This window comes from Phalangium opilio, unplaced genomic scaffold (genome assembly GCF_054372755.1).
Source record: "Phalangium opilio isolate 3A_F unplaced genomic scaffold, DU_Popi_V2 ptg000106l_1, whole genome shotgun sequence".
Lineage (NCBI taxonomy): Eukaryota > Metazoa > Arthropoda > Arachnida > Opiliones > Phalangiidae > Phalangium > Phalangium opilio.
In genome coordinates, this window is record NW_028324208.1 from 2,022,240 (window position 1) to 2,042,132 (window position 19,893).

Sequence of the window (19,893 nt, forward strand, 5' to 3'; positions counted from 1 at the left end):
TAAATTACATCTATTCCAGTAAATTTCATAAAACATATCGTGTCAGAATTGGGATTCGAACCCACGCCCTCATACGAGGACCAGAATACACAGATTCACCTTGTGAACGAAGGAAACCAATCCCTTGAGTCTGGCGCCTTAGACCGCTCGGCCATCCTGACGTGATTTTTTGCAATTTGGACGTTTTATAAATTATATCTCTAACAGTTAATTTCATAAAACACATCGTGTCAGAAGTGGGATTCGAACCCTCGCCCTCATACGAGGACCAGAATACACAGATTCACCTCGTGAACGTAGGAAACCAAGTCCCTTGAGTCTGGCGCCTTAGACCGCTCGGTCATGGTTTTATGCAATTTGGAGGTTTCATAAATTACATCTCTTCCAGTTAATTTCATAAAACATATCGTGTCAGAAGTGGGATTCGCACCCACGCCCTCATACGAGGACCAGAATACACAGATTCACATCATGAACGAAGAAAACTAAGTCCCTTGAGTTGGGCGCCTTAGACCGATCGGCCATCCTGACGTGGTTTTATGCAATTTGGACGTTTTATGAATTACATCTCTAACAGCTAATTTCTGAAAACATATCGTGTCAGAAGTGGGATTCGAACCCACGCCCTCATACGAGGACCAGAATACACAGATTCACATCATGAACGAAGAAAACTAAGTACCTTGAGTTTGGCGCCTTAGATCGCTCGGCCATCCTGACGTGGTTTTATGCAATTTGGACGTTTTATGAATTACATCTCTAACAGTTAATTTCTTAAAACATATCGTGTCAGAACTGGGATTCGAACTTACGCCCTCATACGAGGACCAGAATACACAGATTCACCTCGCGAACGAAGGAAAGTAAGACCCTTGGGTCAGGCGCCTTAGACCGCTTGGCCATCCTGACGTGGTTGTACGTAATCTAGACGTTTTATAAATTACATCTCTTCCATTTAATTTCATAAAACATACCGTGTCAGAAGTGGGATTCGAACCCACGCCCTCATACGAGGACCAGAATACACAGATTCACCTCGTGAACGAAGGAAACCAATCCCTTGAGTCTGGCGCCTTAGACCGCTCGGCCATCCTGACGTGATTTTTTGCAATTTGGACGTTTTATAAATTATATCTCTAACAGTTAATTTCATAAAACACATCGTGTCAGAAGTGGGATTCGAACCCTCGCCCTCATACGAGGACCAGAATACACAGATTCACCTCGTGAACGTAGGAAACCAAGTCCCTTGAGTCTGGCGCCTTAGACCGCTCGGTCATGGTTTTATGCAATTTGGAGGTTTCATAAATTACATCTCTTCCAGTTAATTTCATAAAACATATCGTGTCAGAAGTGGGATTCGCACCCACGCCCTCATACGAGGACCAGAATACACAGATTCACATCATGAACGAAGAAAACTAAGTCCCTTGAGTTGGGCGCCTTAGACCGATCGGCCATCCTGACGTGGTTTTATGCAATTTGGACATTTTATGAATTACATCTCTAACAGCTAATTTCTGAAAACATATCGTGTCAGAAGTGGGATTCGAACCCACGCCCTCATACGAGGACCAGAATACACAGATTCACATCATGAACGAAGAAAACTAAGTACCTTGAGTTTGGCGCCTTAGATCGCTCGGCCATACTGACGTGGTTTTATGCAATTTGGACGTTTTATGAATTACATCTCTAACAGTTAATTTCTTAAAACATATCGTGTCAGAACTGGGATTCGAACTTACGCCCTCATACGAGGACCAGAATACACAGATTCACCTCGCGAACGAAGGAAAGTAAGACCCTTGGGTCAGGCGCCTTAGACCGCTTGGCCATCCTGACGTGGTTGTACGTAATCTAGACGTTTTATAAATTACATCTCTTCCATTTAATTTCATAAAACATACCGTGTCAGAAGTGGGATTCGAACCCACGCCCTCATACGAGGACCAGAATACACAGATTCACCTCGTGAACGAAGGAAACTAAGTCCCTTGAGTCTGGCGCGTTAGACCGCTCGGCCATCCTGACGTGGGTTTTTGCAATTTGGACGTTTTATAAATTACATCTCTAACAGTTAATTTCATAAAACATATCGTGTCAGAAGTGGGATTCGAACCCTCGCCCTCATACGAGGACCAGAATACAAAGATTCACCTCGTGAACGAAGGAAACCAAGTCCCTTGAGTCTGGCGCCTTAGACCGCTCGGTCATGGTTTTATGCAATTTGGAGGTTTCATAAATTACATCTCTTCCAGTTAATTTCATAAAACATATCGTGTCAGAAGTGGGATTCGCACCCACGCCCTCATACGAGGACCAGAATACACAGATTCACATCATGAACGAAGAAAACTAAGTTCCTTGAGTTGGGCGCCTTAGACCGATCGGCCATCCTGACGTGGTTTTATGCAATTTGGACGTTTTATGAATTTTATCTCTAACAGCTAATTTCTGAAAACATATCGTGTCAGAAGTGGGATTCGAACCCACGCCCTCATACGAGGACCAGAATACACAGATTCACATCATGAACGAAGGAAACTAAGTCCCTTGAGTTTGGCGCCTTAGATCGCTCGGCCATCCTGACGTGGTTTTATGCAATTTGGACGTTTTATGAATTACATTTCTAACAGTTAATTTCTTAAAACATATCGTGTCAGAACTGGGATTCGAACTTACGCCCTCATACGAGGACCAGAATACACAGATTCAACTCGTGAACGAAGGAAACCAAGTCCCTTGAGTCTGGCGCCTTAGACCGCTCGGCCATCCTGACGTGATTTTTTGCAATTTGGACGTTTTATAAATTATATCTCTAACAGTTAATTTCATAAAACACATCGTGTCAGAAATGGGATTCGAACCCTCGCCCTCATACGAGGACCAGAATACAAAGATTCACCTCGTGAACGAAGGAAACCAAGTCCCTTCAGTCTGGCGCCTTAGACCGCTCGGTCATGGTTTTATGCAATTTGGAGGTTTCATAAATTACATCTCTTCCAGTTAATTTCATAAAACATATCGTGTCAGAAGTGGGATTCGCACCCACGCCCTCATACGAGGACCAGAATACACAGATTCACATCATGAACGAAGAAAACTAAGTCCCTTGAGTTGGGCGCCTTAGACCGATCGGCCATCCTGACGTGGTTTTATGCAATTTGGACGTTTTATGAATTACATCTCTAACAGCTAATTTCTGAAAACATATCGTGTCAGAAGTGGGATTCGAAACCACGCCCTCATAAGAGGACCAGAATACACAGATTCACATCATGAACGAATGAAACTAAGTCCCTTGAGTTTGGCGCCTTAGATCGCTCGGCCATCCTGACGCGGTTTTATGCAATTTGGACGTTTTATGAATTATATCTCTAACAGTTAATTTCTTAAAACACATCGTGTCAGAACTGCCATTCGAACTTACGCCCTCATACGAGGACCAGAATACACAGATTCACCTTGCGAACGAAGGAAAGTAAGACCCTTGGGTCAGGCGCCTTAGACCGCTTGGCCATCCTGACCTGGTTGTACGTGATCTAGACGTTTTATAAATTACATCTCTTCCATTTAATTTCATAAAACATACCGTGTCAGAAGTGGGATTCGAACCCACGCCCTCATACGAGGACCAGAATACACAGATTCACCTCGTGAACGAAGGAAACTAAGTCCCTTGAGTCTGGCGCCTTAGACCGCTCGGCCATCCTGACGTGGTTGTACGTAATCTAGACGTTTTATAAATTACATCTCTTCCAGGTAATTTCAAAAAACATATCGTGTCAGTAGTGGGATTCGAACCCACGCCCTACTACGAGGACCAGAATACACAGATTCACCTCGTGAACGAAGGAAACTAAGTCCCTTGAGTCTGGCGCCTTAGACCGCTCGGCCATCCTGACGTGGTTTTTTGCAATTTGGACGTTTTATAAATTACATCTCTAACAGTTAATTTCATAAAACATATCGTGTCAGAAGTGGGATTCGAACCCTCGCCCTCATACGAGGACCAGAATACAAAGATTCACCTCGTGAACGAAGGATACTAAGACCCTTGAGTCTGGCGCCTTAGACCGCTCGGCCATCCTGACGTGATTTTTTGCAATTTGGACGTTTTATAAATTATATCTCTAACAGTTAATTTCATAAAACACATCGTGTCAGAAGTGGGATTCGAACCCTCGCCCTCATACAATGACCAGAATACAAAGATTCACCTCGTGAACGAAGGAAACCAAGTCCCTTGAGTCTGGCGCCTTAGACCGCTCGGTCATGGTTTTATGCAATTTGGAGGTTTCATAAATTACATCTCTTCCAGTTAATTTCATAAAACATATCGTGTCAGAAGTGGGATTCGAACCCACGCCCTCATACGAGGACCAGAATACACAGATTCACATCATGAACGAAGAAAACTAAGTCCCTTGAGTTGGGCGCCTTAGACCGATCGGCCATCCTGACGTGGTTTTATGCAATTTGGACGTTTTATGAATTACATCTCTAACAGCTAATTTCTAAAAACATATCGTGTCAGAAGTGGGATTCGAACCCACGCCCTCATACGAGGACCAGAATAGACAGATTCACATCATGAACGAAGAAAACTAAGTCCCTTGAGTTGGGCGCCTTAGACCGATCGGCCACCCTGACGTGGTTTTATGCAATTTGGACGTTTTATGAATTACATCTCTAACAGCTAATTTCTGAAAACATATCGTGTCAGAAGTGGGATTCGAAACCACGCCCTCATAAGAGGACCAGAATACACAGATTCACATCATGAACGAATGAAACTAAGTCCCTTGAGTTTGGCGCCTTAGATCGCTCGGCCATCCTGACGCGGTTTTATGCAATTTGGACGTTTTATGAATTATATCTCTAACAGTTAATTTCTTAAAACACATCGTGTCAGAACTGCCATTCGAACTTACGCCCTCATACGAGGACCAGAATACACAGATTCACCTTGCGAACGAAGGAAAGTAAGACCCTTGGGTCAGGCGCCTTAGACCGCTTGGCCATCCTGACCTGGTTGTACGTGATCTAGACGTTTTATAAATTACATCTCTTCCATTTAATTTCATAAAACATACCGTGTCAGAAGTGGGATTCGAACCCACGCCCTCATACGAGGACCAGAATACACAGATTCACCTCGTGAACGAAGGAAACTAAGTCCCTTGAGTCTGGCGCCTTAGACCGCTCGGCCATCCTGACGTGGTTGTACGTAATCTAGACGTTTTATAAATTACATCTCTTCCAGGTAATTTCAAAAAACATATCGTGTCAGTAGTGGGATTCGAACCCACGCCCTACTACGAGGACCAGAATACACAGATTCACCTCGTGAACGAAGGAAACTAAGTCCCTTGAGTCTGGCGCCTTAGACCGCTCGGCCATCCTGACGTGGTTTTTTGCAATTTGGACGTTTTATAAATTACATCTCTAACAGTTAATTTCATAAAACATATCGTGTCAGAAGTGGGATTCGAACCCTCGCCCTCATACGAGGACCAGAATACAAAGATTCACCTCGTGAACGAAGGATACTAAGACCCTTGAGTCTGGCGCCTTAGACCGCTCGGCCATCCTGACGTGATTTTTTGCAATTTGGACGTTTTATAAATTATATCTCTAACAGTTAATTTCATAAAACACATCGTGTCAGAAGTGGGATTCGAACCCTCGCCCTCATACAATGACCAGAATACAAAGATTCACCTCGTGAACGAAGGAAACCAAGTCCCTTGAGTCTGGCGCCTTAGACCGCTCGGTCATGGTTTTATGCAATTTGGAGGTTTCATAAATTACATCTCTTCCAGTTAATTTCATAAAACATATCGTGTCAGAAGTGGGATTCGAACCCACGCCCTCATACGAGGACCAGAATACACAGATTCACATCATGAACGAAGAAAACTAAGTCCCTTGAGTTGGGCGCCTTAGACCGATCGGCCATCCTGACGTGGTTTTATGCAATTTGGACGTTTTATGAATTACATCTCTAACAGCTAATTTCTAAAAACATATCGTGTCAGAAGTGGGATTCGAACCCACGCCCTCATACGAGGACCAGAATAGACAGATTCACATCATGAACGAAGAAAACTAAGTCCCTTGAGTTGGGCGCCTTAGACCGATCGGCCACCCTGACGTGGTTTTATGCAATTTGGACGTTTTATGAATTACATCTCTAACAGCTAATTTCTAAAAACATATCGTGTCAGAAGTGGGATTCGAACCCACGCCCTCATACGAGGACCAGAATACACAGATTCAACTCGTGAACGAAGGAAACTTAAGTCCCTTGAGTCTGGCGCCTTAGACCGCTCGGCCATCCCGACTTGGTTGTACGCCATTTGGACCGTTTAAAAATTACATCTATTCCAGTAAATTTCATAAAACATATCGTGTCAGAAATGGGATTCGAACCCACGCACACATACGAGGACCAGAATACACATATTCACCTCGCGAACGAAGGAAAGTAAGACCCTTGGGTCAGGCGCCTTAGACCGCTTGGCCATCCTGACGTGGTTGTACGTAGTCTAGACGTTTTATAAATTACATCTCTTCCAGGTAATTTCATAAAACATATCGTGTCAGAAGTGGGATTCGAACCCACGCCCTCATACGAGGACCAGAATACACAGATTCACCTCGTGAACGAAGGAAACTTAAGTTCCTTGAGTCTGGCGCCTTAGACCGCTCGGCCATCCCGACGTGGTTGTACGTAATTTGAGTAGTGATAGCTATACAAATACGCATGGATCCAAGATGGCCGCCACCCCAAGATGGCGGCCAGAACATCATCCACCAAACTTCCACCCAAAGATTAAGCTAAACTCCTACCTGATCAACCCTACCTTCCAGCATGCTATGACTCTTTAGAGGGGTTTTACCCATTTTTTCTCCAAAACAAGCTCGGCTTAACCCTCGGAGGCTGTAGTTCTTTTAATAAACCAGTCTAGTTATTTTGTAAGATTCTTGTTTGAATTTCCCGCCATAAACCCATGTCTGAGAAACAAAGACAAATATATAAATAAAGATTTTTTAATAACAAATACCAAATAATATATACAATAAAATAGAGAATAACAAGAATATAAATAGAGAATAACAAGAATATAAATATAAACAAAAATTAAATTAAAACCAGAAATATTTACCGCTACTTTTACCGCTAATGAAAACCAGTCTTTAAATCGAAATTTTGAAGGTAATTGTTTTTATCTCTGGCGTAAAAAGCATCTTGCTCAAAGTGACATTTTGATTTTCAAAACTTGATATTTTAGTCGAAATCTTAACTGAAAGCCGGTCTTTAAATCGTAATTAGCGCCGCGTTTTATTAACAATTTCACGACATCAACGTGGCATTCACTCTAGCGGGGCGTCGGCCACTAGCTTTTTTCAGGCACTCTGGTGGTACATGCCTCCATTGATTCATGAAGATCTTGGGCATTTCGGCTCCGAATCCTATCCACGTTGATCGAGCGAACAGCTGTTAAGTTTGAGAAGGACATCAAAGTCAAGGCCTCACTGAAGAGAACGTGCTCCAGTTGGTGCAGGGTACGCAGAACCTTATGCGGTGGCAGGGCTTGTCGGGTTGTACGGGCCATGTCCTATAAAATTCTTCCTTGACCCTTTACCTCCCGAAGGAAGTTACATCCGAGCCACTGTGGGGCCTGGTCGTCTTGTTCTGGTCTGGTTGTTTGAGCCAGAACTTCTCCTTCATTGCAATGTCAGCCCGACCTTGCGAATGAAATCGAACCACAACCAAAAGGCTTTGCTCATGCATTCTGATGGCTGAGGCGACTTCACACAAATTTTACGCAACTTTCAAGAGACCAATGGAAAACACGTCAAATTAAGTCTTGCCACGGAAGAAGTAGCAGGACTTAACTTAAACTCGATTTTCCTTCATTGCAATAGTCCGTTGTATGGACGCATATCACACTGCAATGAAGGGCGATTCATGAACCTCCTCAACATCATCCGGGACCAAATTTTCTGGATTTCTGACGTAAATCTCTTGCATTTGGTCGCGAACTATGGCCAACGTTGAGTGGTGGGACGCGAAAAAAAATGCGACTTCACACAAATTTACGCAGCTTTTCGGTGCAATCAAATGTGGCAAAGTCGGGATTGTACTGAAAAGCTACGTAAATCTAGCCCGTGAATCGAAATTGGTCCCTTTTCAGGCAATGCCCGAGAAGAGACAGTTGGCATAATCGAAATTGGTCCCTTTTCCGTTGGAAAATTGAGTTTGGTCTTTACTCACCCAACAAAAGCGGCACGAGTTAAAGCAAGACATCTTTAGTTGGACTTTTAAGAGCATAGCTGAGCAACTGATAACTTTCTTCACGAAACACGGAGCTTATATACTAAATGACCGAGAGCCGATTTAATATTAAACAATTTCTCTAGATAAAAAAATTTATTTTTTTTAAGGACCACACCCTGTCGACCACACCCTGAAACGTACTATTAAAGCCGCGTGTCTTATATAATAACCGCTTGAAAACAGGTTGAAACCGCCTTAATCTAACCAGGGCGTTGTCTTTTTTATCGGAATCGGGTAAGGTCAATTACCTAGCTACGTAGATTTTTCAAGGGTAACGACTTTTAAAAGTTTAAGAATTTAAGTTTTTTTTGATGAAGATAAACGGCGTGTATTTTAAGATCGTCCATAGCTCAGTGGTTAAAGGCAGGGTCTACTAATGTAATACCCAAAAAGGTGGCGAGTTCAAATCCCGGCCAGTCTACCGAGCTATGTACGATCTTTTTTATGTATAAAATAAGGTTTGTTTAAGAAGTTGGGGTTAGTTGATAAACAGGCGTTAGTCATGAATGACGACTTTTTTTTAACTTTAGCGTCTAATACGTGTCTAGATATATATCCAAACAATACCCAATCAAGTTTTAAAAATTATTTGCATCAACCTCTTAACTTGACTAGCGATTATGAAGTTGGGCTGGCAGAAATCATATTTCCAAATCATTGGGTGAATATAAGCGAAGAGTTTAACAAGTTTGAAATTCAGGTTGTAAGTGACCCGAACCGTGACAACTATGCAGCTGTTCGAGAGCCTGTTGAATATCAAAAAATAGAGATACCTGTCAATCGTTATACCAAGACCAAAGAGTACGAACTGCCCCAAAATTTTGTCGAGCTGTTAAATGATGATGTAGACAGTCATCCGTATTTAAAAGGCAAATTATCTTTTAAATTAGTGAATAAATATAAAGACGGGGCCCTGGGAAAACAGTTAGATACAAACTTTCCCGTTTACCTGCAAGTTTTAGGAGAGGAAAACATACGGTTCAAAATACCAGCTGATTCTCCCTTGGCCACGCTATTTGAATTTAAAGAGAATAATTACGAAGATGTTCCATATATATCCAAATATCCTGTATCAAAGCATGCTAAAAATATAAGTTTAAATTACACTAATAATTACGTGGAAATCGAAATTGATAATGTTGGAGATAGTTTTAAAAAAAAATTTGATTACAAGTACATTCCCAAAGCCGCCATTAAACGTAAAACAAGCCATGAGGTTCCGCCAATTAGAAAAAAGCCCCAGCCGGAATATAAACCTGTACCGCCATCTATACCTATTTTACCGCGAACTACGCCTTTTCTTCCGATACCTATTGCTACGACTGAATCCGTAGTATTTGTACAACCACAGCCATCCAAAATAACCCCTCCCCCACCACCACCACCCAAAATAACGCTTCCGAAACAAACCTCTCCAAAGCCTTATTATCCAACATATTCAGGGCCTGACCCCTCTAAAACGCCAGCTTCAGGTAAACAGTTACCTCCAAATTCGACTAAACCGATACCTCCAAGTTCAAATAAACCGATACCTCCAAGTTCGGATAAACTAATACCTCCGAGCTCAACTAATTCAGCCGCTACTACAACGATTAATTCAGCATCTACCACAACAACTAAACCAACATCTACTACAACAACAACAACTAGACCAACCCCGTCTACTTCAGATCCCTTAAAGATTCTGACTACAGAGCCACCAAAGGTTGAATTACCGAAGTCAAAGCCGGAGCCAACGAAGTCCGAACTACCAAAACCAAAGGCTGAATTACCGAAGTCAAAGCCGGAGCCAACGAAGTCCGAACTACCAAAACCAAAGGCTGAACTACCGAAGTCAAAGCCGGAGCCAACGAAGTCCGAACTACCAAAACCAAAGGCTGAATTACCGAAGTCAAAGCCGGAGCCAGATCCCCTGAAACTTCCGGACCCCCCCAAAATTCCAGCTCCGGACCCATATAAACCTGATCTATCAAAACAAGAGACCCCGAAACCCTCTACCTTCGAACCACTGACGCCGACCCCCTCGCCAACGGAGGTTGAGGAAATATATATATTTCCAGACCCCTCAAAACCTGACTTACCGAAACCCGACTCACCGAACCCCGACTTACCGAAACCCGACTCACCGAACCCCGACTTACCGAACCCCGACCTATCGAAACCCGACCTATCCAAGCCTGATCTCTCAAAATCTCCAGACTCTACAACATCCTCTACTTTTGAGCTACCCGTATTACCGACCCCCTCCCCACCATCGGTTGATGAAAAACCCTTGTTTCCGCAGCCGGTTGATCCGCCAAAGAAAAAACCCGAGCCAATTATCTCTGAAAAGCCTAAGCAAATTAACCCCGAAGATTATGATAACTATAAGATATTGTTCTTACCGCAAACTTTTAGAGCCAGTAAAACGCCAGAGAAAAACGCCGAAGGGCTTTATAGAGCCGTAACGCGTACTTTAGAAAAATTAGTATTTAAAAAAATTGAAGTAACATATCACACTATAGATAATCGGGGTGATGCTATCATGTATAATTTTAAAACACCGGAATGGGTGGAAATTAAATTTTCTCCCCAACTAGCTAAATTGCTCGATCTTGACCCCAATAAATACTACACAGGACGCAATCAATCTGGTCCTTTGAGGATGACGGTACAAGAATATACCATAAACGAAAACAATGCATATCTAGAATATCGAGTCAATAGAACCATAAAGCGCTATACCCCTTGGGAAGAACCGTGGCTTTATTTCTTTTTTAAAATGTCAGGCGAGTTTAGATCGACAGATGATTACAAGATTTATGAAGATATTGCCGAAAACCTACAAATAACTGCGCGCAATTTTGACCCTCTAAGATTGCAACAGGCCGAATTTAGCGTTATTAAACAAGGAGCGGAGCATTATTTTAGAGTCCATTGTCCGGCAAAAATTGAAATGCTCTTCCCGAAAGAATTGCGTGATATATTAAATTTAGAAGCTGAATACGTTGGTGGGACGTTTCTATCCACTAAACCTTTAGAGCGTAATTTTACGCATTTCAAAACAACTAATGACACATTTGTCAATTATCGCGTTCATGACTCGCTAATGTATCTATTTACTAAGACTAGTTTCACAAAAATCAAAATACCCGCGGGCGAATATACCTGCGATTTGACGGCGACCGGGGCCGTAATTCCCTTCTCTTTACATTTAAAAATTATAAATCAGTTATTGGGTGTTCAAGAATATATGCCTCGCCAGTATTTTAAAATGTACATTCTCAAAACGGAAACGGAAAATAGATACTATGTTCGTCTCGAAATAGAACCAGGTGTTCGTGTATCGGTAGCTGGTCCAATGGCCAAGTTATTTAACATTCCCGAAGAGGGAGAATTTTTTCAACATAGTCACTCGGGAGTAGCTTTGGTAAATCCCCGATTAAGATCAATGACATTGACAGCTAATAATAATTTTTGGACTAGCGAATACGATGTTGATAGATTTCCAGAAGATCCCGACTATGCTGACCAACCGTATGTACCCGGGTCTCAAGGCAAACGAGTTGACAATTACGCGTGCGAGATTCCTCCCGGGGTTTATTATCATATTAGCGATGTTTTAAGTGCTATGAGCGAAGCCATGTCCCCGGCGCATAGGAAAGGTCTAAAATTTACGCAGAATGTAGACGGAACCGTAACGGTTTCAAAATTAAACGATACGGTCTCAATTTTGTTTCCCAAAACAACACCCGGAAGAGGGCTCGGGAGGCTGTTAGGCTTTAGTGCCAATCAATTAGATCGGTATCTTAATAACGAGACTTCGGAGTACCCCGCTGATATCATGAGAGGCGTCGATGCCATGTTTGTTTATACCAATATTATCCGTCAACAAGTGGTTGGTGGTGGTCAAGCCCCTCTGCTACGTTTCATAAAAATGCCGGCTTTTTCGCTGCTAGACGAGGAGAACCAGGAAATATTTAATAATATCGACTTTTATCCAATTTCAACCAGCGATATACAAGAAATTGAAATTGAATTGAAATCCGATTACGGGGAAAATATCCCGTTTAATTTGGGCAAAGTATATATTAAACTGTTTTTTAGGCGTCGACGTCAATAGAACAGGAGCAATGGTGCCTAATAGATACACTCTGTATTTCCAAAGAGGATCGTCCCTTCCGGCTTTACACGCAAACGTTTTCCAATCGGGGGGTCGTTTTAGTGTTGGCGGAATCTTTAATTCTTTATTGCGCAAAATTACACCCTTTATTAGGCCGGCCATTAGTACTTTAGCGTCCGAAGCTGTGGGGTTAACGAGTAGAGTAATTAGCGATGCCCAAAACCCCGGAATATCACCTCGAGAATCGATTAAACGAAATGTCAAACAATCTATAAATTCCCTACTACATAAAGGCGTGGACCGGTTCGTCAACACTCAAAGCGGGACGGGCCGAAAACGAAAGAGGACTGCTAAAACAAGCCGGAGCAAACGTGTTAAGCGACGCACTAAACGCGATTTTCTAGACTAAACATGTCGACCTACGAAAGTGTTCTTTCCGACTTTGAAGTATTTGAAAAGCCAGTGGTGAATAATAATATGTACCCATATATGGCCTATTTTAAAATACTTTTAAATTATGGACAAACGGCGGCCAATTCCTGGTTAACTTCTATGTTATATTATTTGGATACCATTATCGATCCGGCGACGGCTTTAGCGGATGCCAATATTAACAAAGAAAATAATGGTATTGGTCGTCGCGCTAAACGCGTGGCACAATCAAAGACGTGCGATGTAATTGGCGAATTATTTTTGGATATGTTCAAAACGCCCAAATTCTTACTAGATAATATCGAGGTGCGAATTAGACTTCATCGAAGCTCCACGGATTTTGCTATTATTCACAATGAAACGGGCAAAAAGTATAAGATTGATTTAACGGAATGCACTTTGTTTACGCGCGAAATTGAGGTTAATCCCGAACTGCAACTAGCTCACGCCCAGATGTTAAACTCGGGAATAAACGCTCGCTACGAAGTAAACTCTATTGTTATGAAAAATTTCTTAATAACCACCGGAACGCAAGATTTTATTAGGGACAGCTTGTTTACGGGGCAATTACCCTCGCGAACTGTCGTGGCTTTCGTTACTAATAAAAAATTTGTAGGGGAAGCAACTTCTAACCCCCTGGATCTCCAACATTTCAAACTCGATTTCATGCAATTCTCTTTAAATTCTCAAAATTATCCCGATATCCCGTTTACGCCTAATTTTGACGACGACCAGTACGTTAGATGTTACAATTCTTTATTCGAGGGTCTCGAGATATTAGGTCTTGACCGAGGAAATATAATTTCTTACGATTTATATAAGAAGGGCTATTTTGTCGTTGTTTTTGATTTGAGTAGAGAACATCTCGCTTCCTTAGGTCTAAATTCCATGCCCCAGACTGGTAACTTGCGGTTATCGTTAAGATTTAGCTCTCCGCTAACCGAAAACGTCACGTGCATTGTCATGGCCGAATTTCCAAACAATCAGTTAATAATATCTAAAAACAGAGAAATTATTTATAATCACCCCAACGTATAAAAGACTAAAACTTTATAAATACAATATCAGTCGCGAGCCAAGATGCACCAAGTACACACCGTCACGCCAAAGCTCGACATTTGCGTCATTGAATCAATTGAACCTAAAATACTAATTCAAAGATCGGATACGCGTACAAAAACTATATTAAAACCTAACGCCTGGTACGCTTTGTTTCGGTTTCAAAATGAACTCACGTCCTTTTTTGACGGAAAAATACCTCGCTATCATATTTGGTTGCCCGTCAAAGAGCGCATCAAGCTGGAATGCTTCGTCAACTCGAAAGATGAACGTCTAATCGATCTTCGATACTATGAACGAGGCAGCGGCAGTCGTTATTTCCTCAACTTTAGCACCAGCGAAGGATTCAGCCTGAACAAAACAGGATGGCAGACATTGATCGACTTAAAGCCGTTGATTGACGAGGATCTCAAGGCTAAAGGGATAGCTGTCTGTCGCATGCGTGAATTAATTTTAAACGAGCTCACTACCACTTTGTTTGACGTCACTTCCACTTGCGCCAACGTCGAGTGTCGAAAACAAATATGCCACTCTCAAAGCTGCTCGGAATTTGACACAAATTTCAGCGATCGAGTCGAGCGTAATTTGCACGAAGCGTTGCCTCAACTGGATCGTGAGAAAATTTTGCATCAATTTGAGACCGAACACGGATGGATCGAGGATCAAGAGGATATTTACGATTATTTTGTCAACAGTTTTGCCGATTTAAAGAATGCCTTGATTTATGGCTATTAAGATAAATGTACTGATATATCGTATTTGTTTAACTGATATTGTTTTTATAAAATACCTTTGCGTGTATTAAATAAAGTTGTTTATTGGGAAACCATTTAGTCGTTATTTATACTTGTCAAGACATGGACGCTAAAATTAGAAAAATTTATTACGACATGGCTAATCCGGCCGCCTATGGGTCGCTAGCCAGATTACAAAAGGCCTTACCGGACGTGCCAAAAGCAAAATTAATCGCCTTTCTCGAGAAACAACCCGCCTACACGAAACATCGATTTCGACGTTTCCGATTCAAAACCAACCAAGTGTACGCCTCAACTATCGATGACGTTTTTCAAGCTGATTTGTTGGATCTACCGAAATTAAAACGTTTTAATAAAAATGTTCGCTATGTTTTGTGCGTCATTGACGTCTTAAGCCGCTACGGATGGACAGTCCCTCTTAGAAACAAAACATCTGGCGAGGTTATCGAAGCTTTTAAAAAAATATTTCGAGAGAGGATCCCTTTAAAAATATACACGGACTACGGTGGAGAATTTAGTTCGCGAAACTTTGATTCCTTCTTGAAACGGCACAATGTGCAAATACATTTTGCCCGGAGTCAGCATAAGGCCAGTCTAGCGGAGCGCTTTATTAGAACAATTAAGGAACAAATTGCCCGGGTTATTACAGCCACGGGGAATAAAAATTACGTTAAATATTTACCTTTAATTACTCAAGCCTATAATGAACGGGTTCATTCAACTACTGGAATTGCACCGGCTCATGTTAATATAGATAACGAATCAATCATTTGGAATAAACTGTACGGGAAATCAAACGGCATTACTCGATACGCACCGAGGCTTAAAGTTGGCGACTACGTGCGTCTCTCTATAGCTAGTAGAGTCTTTAGAAAAACCAGCTCGGGAGGCACATTTACTGACGAAATATTTCGCGTTGTTGACGTCATACCCAGGTCACCACCCGTCTATCGCGTAGCGGATTTAAAGGGGGAGCAAATTCTGGGTGTTTTCTACGGCGCCGAACTACAAAAAGTCTCGTTACCTGAGACTAAATTATGAACACTTCGCAAATAAACGCTCTTTTAACTTGCGACAAAAGAACGCGACCCTATTATTTAGGGTGCTTCCCAGTAGACAGACTCCCAGAACGGCCCAAAAGGCCCAAATTTTGCTTTATATTTAATAATGAAGCAGCTGGAGAGGCTGGAGAACATTGGATAGCGTGCTTTTCTAACAATGACACGGTGGAAATGTTTTGCACTTACGGAAAGTCGCCGCGATACTATAAAGTTAATTTAAAACGATACGGGAAACGAGTTGTTTACAATCAACAACAAATTCAACATCCATTCTTTCAACTGTGTGGTATCCATTGTTGTCTGTACCTAGCACTCCGCTGTCAGGGCGTGGCTAGAAAGACGATATTAGACGCCATCTATGACCAGAATCTTAAACTTAACGACTATGTCGCCTTATTATATTTATCTTTACATTTAAAAAAACATGTACACAGATATTGTTCGCAATAAAACAATTTTTTATTTGTCTTAATATTACATTTTATTAATCAATATCGCGCCATTTATGATGTCGAGGTCTTCGTTCGTTAGATGGAACCAGCGGTCCTAAGTTTTGAAGTTCGTCTTTCTTTTTCCGAGGTTTTTTCTTTTTTTTCTTGTTTTTCTGTTTAGCGGAGGCCGTCTCAAACAGGTTTTCCAAGTCCGTTAAATTGTCCCCGTTTTCCTCCGCTAAATTCTCTTGTTCCTCGACAATTTCTTCTTGAAACCCGTCGTCACGATTTGCATAACCGACAGCTCCTTCTTCTAGCTCTCTTTTTGGCGTGAAAAATGTGTTTTGCAAATGATTTGCCAGGACTTCGGCTTGCCGTTTCACCATATCTCCAACATAGGTCGGCCCAAATTGTTGGTAAAAATCTTCTCGTGTTGGTGTCCCCGCAGCCGTTTCGCTTTTAAAAACCTTTTGCCGAGGCTCGGTTCGTTTAGGCGTAGTAAAAGAACTGCCCGACGCGCTTGTTGTCGGTGATGACGTGGCATAGTTCGGCCATGACAATTGTTTTTTTCGCGGGGGCATTTTAGGGGTGACCGGTAATGGCGGCGTGGGGACATTGGGCATTGTTTGTGTTACGACCTCAAATTTAGGTAAAGGAATTTGTTTCTCGATACTTAAATATTTCTTAAAAGCGTCTAAATATTTATATAATTTATCGTAGGCATTCAATGGCGATTTTAAAATATCCTCAATCTCTCGGTCCAAAGCAGAGTGCTCTTGGGCAGCTGTTGAAGTTACTGCGCTAGCGGGCACAAGAACCATTTGTTTCATAGTTTAGCAGCTATGGCTTGGACAATTGAAGGCAAGATTGCGGCAAGCAACGTCGTAAGAAAACCACCTGATTGCTGCAACAACAGCTTTTTTTTGCTTTTCTGCGACAAGGTACTTGATCCGAGTTGTCTAATAATTTTCTTGTACTTTGCTAGCTTTTTCTTGCGGTCTTTACTCAAAAAAATACCCCCGCAATTTAAATTCTTACAAATTGTCTGAATGCTCTTTAATTGAGGTGCGCTACTATTGTTTAAGAGGGTTCGCCGTTGTTTACAGCAAGTTTGACGCAAACTCTGTAAATAAGGGACAAATTTGGCAAACTTTGCTGTGGGACGCGCTACGACGAGCCGGGAGCGTTTTGCTGATCGACGTTTAACGCGTGGGGCCATTATTCAAATGACAATTAAATTTAATCGACATAGACATACATAGGTGATTCGTGAGGTAAAACACGCGACCTTAATCGTAAATTTTCCGGAGTTTCTTGTTTTAAATCAATTAACAAATAGCTATAGGGTTCTCTAGTGGCTAGTCTGTACGCCTCCGTAATACGCTTTGGGTTATCTGGACTTATTTGTTGCGCCAAATATCTAATAGAGGCGACATCTCGAGGATTTTTCATTATTATAAAATAGGAAGAGTTTTGAGAAATTATCCGCGATTGGCTACCCTTGGGAAACAGTTGTTGAGTAATAATAATAACCGTATACCCTAAATGATGCGATGTCACGCACACTAAATCGGCAATATGAGTTTGTTTAAATAATTGACTAGCTAAATCGTCTAGTATCAAGTAGGAGTCGCGATTCATTTCCCAAAAGTCCGGATCCGCCGTTGGCAAGCCTTGAATAAATTGAATTCCCGGAATCAATTGTTTCAATTTTTCGTAGTTTGGCTGCCAGGCGGCGTAGCAATAAATAACCTTTTTATGTGGTGGGTCAAACATAAGCTGATGATTTTGCAATAAGTTACTTAAAAGAAAACTCTTCCCCGCTTGCGTTGGCCCCACGATTAGAAACTGGGCGGGTGTTTGGAACTTTAAAGAATGCGAGACTGACTCGGTTGGATTCATTTTAAATAATAAACATTTTATTATTGCTGACAGGTTATTTATACTAAAAACATAGATATTTAAAAAACATTAATAATCAAAAAAATTAAAACACTATAAACCCAAAAACCCTTACATATTTAAACAGCATTAAAAAACAATATAAACAAAAAAACCCTTTTACCCAAAAAAAAATCCCTATTAATTAATTGTTTTTAAAAATTTTTTTTCAAATTCCGTTATCCTTTGGCGAAAGCGTTGGTCGTTGATGAGGTCAAAGTTCACGCGAGACTCGGAGGGTAGTTGGTACACACGCACTACAGAAGAAAACACGACGGATTTATGCGCACGCGCACTTTTTCGTTTCCCGACCGCTCTTTGTTGGTGGCTGGGCATGTTTGGATTAGAGGCTCGCAAACATCCTCGCCCTCGCTGGTCGGGAATTCGGGAAACCCCTGACGCAGTGGTTTGTTGTTGCACGGTTTTTTGGAAACCATCGGACACGATGGACTGTGCTTCCGATGTTCCCTCGATGGATGGTCCGTGCAACGCCACTGGTACAAGGCGATGCCGCAAAAGGCGCAGCGCGTCGTCTGTGTTTCTACATCTGCAAGATAGAAACCGTCTTTGGCCAGGGCTTCGATAGGAACGCAAGATTCCCACAAGCCCTCAAAAGTATGTCTTCGCCTAGCCTCGTAATTCATGCGAAAGAGATGTTGAAGCGGGTGTTGCCTCTTTGAAACCGTAGGGTCGACTGGTTGTCAAATCGGCGTTCAACAATCTCTTATTCGAGGTTTGGCGAAATCTTTTGGTGATTTTAACGGCCTCTAGCTGCAGCTTGTATTTATCCCGTTTAAAATTAAAAGGGACATTGACTGTAACTTCCTTTTCCGGGTTCATCGCTACACTTTCAAAGGTTTCAAAGTCAAGTTTTTCAAGATTTTCTCGATTTAACGTCAACCCTTTAATTTTCTTGACTTCTTTTCCTTTGCTAGTGCGAAACGAGTAACTTTTGGCACCGGTACTACAAAAGGAAGTTATATAATCACCGCCGAGTTCGTCCGCCCAGCAACCAATATGATTGCCAGTTGGAATGTCAAACTTTTCCGGTAGATGGCGGTAGATTATCGAGTCGGTGTCACAATACAAAGCTGCGCGGTCTAATTGAAGCAACATCTTGTTCAATTCGAGTCGCCCGTAGCAAGAAACAAAGCTCCCCACAATGGCGGACCCCAGTTTGTAGTCTAGAATGTAATCGCTTTTGGCTTTGTACGATAAGAGAGCGATCGACTCTGTAACTGGCCGTAAGTCGACTAATTCCAGAGTGTAATCGCTCGCGTATCGTATCAATTCGTAACAATTGTTGATAAAGATGCTGCGAATCTTTCCCGTATTCAGAGCCATGCGACCCCAAAGAGAATTTAAATTAATCTTAGCGATATTACGCAGGGAAGGATTTGATTGAATATCCGCCACTGTCAGAGAAAGCTTTTCATTCTTGTTTATATCAGCGATATACGCCTCTTTTTGCAGAGGCGTTTGCGCGTGAGCGGGAAATCCGGAATTCTTCACTTTCAAGGCGATAAAATCAGTCATGTACTGGGCAAAGAAATATTCCGTTTTTGGATAATGGTACACCTCGAATATATCGAGGAGTTTATAACCATGTTCCATAGCGGCATAGACTTCGACCGTTGGCCAGACTGATTCGAAAGCCCGTTCATTAACAGTGTGATCGCAGATTTCCGCTCGCAATTCTAGGCACGTGCGACAGAGGGCGTAAGCTAATTTACCACCGCTGCGAAAGGGAATTAAGGGAATG

The 19,893-nt window shown here is 42.0% G+C and overlaps 1 long non-coding RNA gene and 5 other non-coding genes across 6 annotated transcripts; all 6 read right to left on the reverse strand.

Annotated features, from left to right (window-relative positions):
• Positions 1–976: 976 nt before the first annotated feature.
• Positions 977–1,097, reverse strand: TRNAL-CAA (transfer RNA leucine (anticodon CAA)). Its single transcript has 2 exons — positions 1,060–1,097; positions 977–1,022 (listed from the first exon to the last, which is right to left on the reverse strand). It is a non-coding gene; the product is annotated as a tRNA-Leu (tRNA).
• Positions 1,098–3,597: 2,500 nt separating this feature from the next.
• On the reverse strand, positions 3,598–3,719 carry TRNAL-CAA (transfer RNA leucine (anticodon CAA)). Its single transcript has 2 exons — positions 3,682–3,719; positions 3,598–3,643 (listed from the first exon to the last, which is right to left on the reverse strand). It is a non-coding gene; the product is annotated as a tRNA-Leu (tRNA).
• A 1,382-nt stretch (positions 3,720–5,101) lies between these two features.
• On the reverse strand, positions 5,102–5,223 carry TRNAL-CAA (transfer RNA leucine (anticodon CAA)). Its single transcript has 2 exons — positions 5,186–5,223; positions 5,102–5,147 (listed from the first exon to the last, which is right to left on the reverse strand). It is a non-coding gene; the product is annotated as a tRNA-Leu (tRNA).
• Positions 5,224–6,227: 1,004 nt separating this feature from the next.
• On the reverse strand, positions 6,228–6,350 carry TRNAL-CAA (transfer RNA leucine (anticodon CAA)). Its single transcript has 2 exons — positions 6,313–6,350; positions 6,228–6,273 (listed from the first exon to the last, which is right to left on the reverse strand). It is a non-coding gene; the product is annotated as a tRNA-Leu (tRNA).
• A 256-nt stretch (positions 6,351–6,606) lies between these two features.
• TRNAL-CAA (transfer RNA leucine (anticodon CAA)) lies at positions 6,607–6,729 on the reverse strand. Its single transcript has 2 exons — positions 6,692–6,729; positions 6,607–6,652 (listed from the first exon to the last, which is right to left on the reverse strand). It is a non-coding gene; the product is annotated as a tRNA-Leu (tRNA).
• Positions 6,730–14,628: 7,899 nt separating this feature from the next.
• On the reverse strand, positions 14,629–15,060 carry LOC149623916 (uncharacterized). The gene is made up of 3 exons (XR_016374641.1): positions 14,886–15,060; positions 14,734–14,807; positions 14,629–14,671 (listed from the first exon to the last, which is right to left on the reverse strand). It is a non-coding gene; the product is annotated as an uncharacterized LOC149623916 (long non-coding RNA).
• Positions 15,061–19,893: the final 4,833 nt, after the last annotated feature.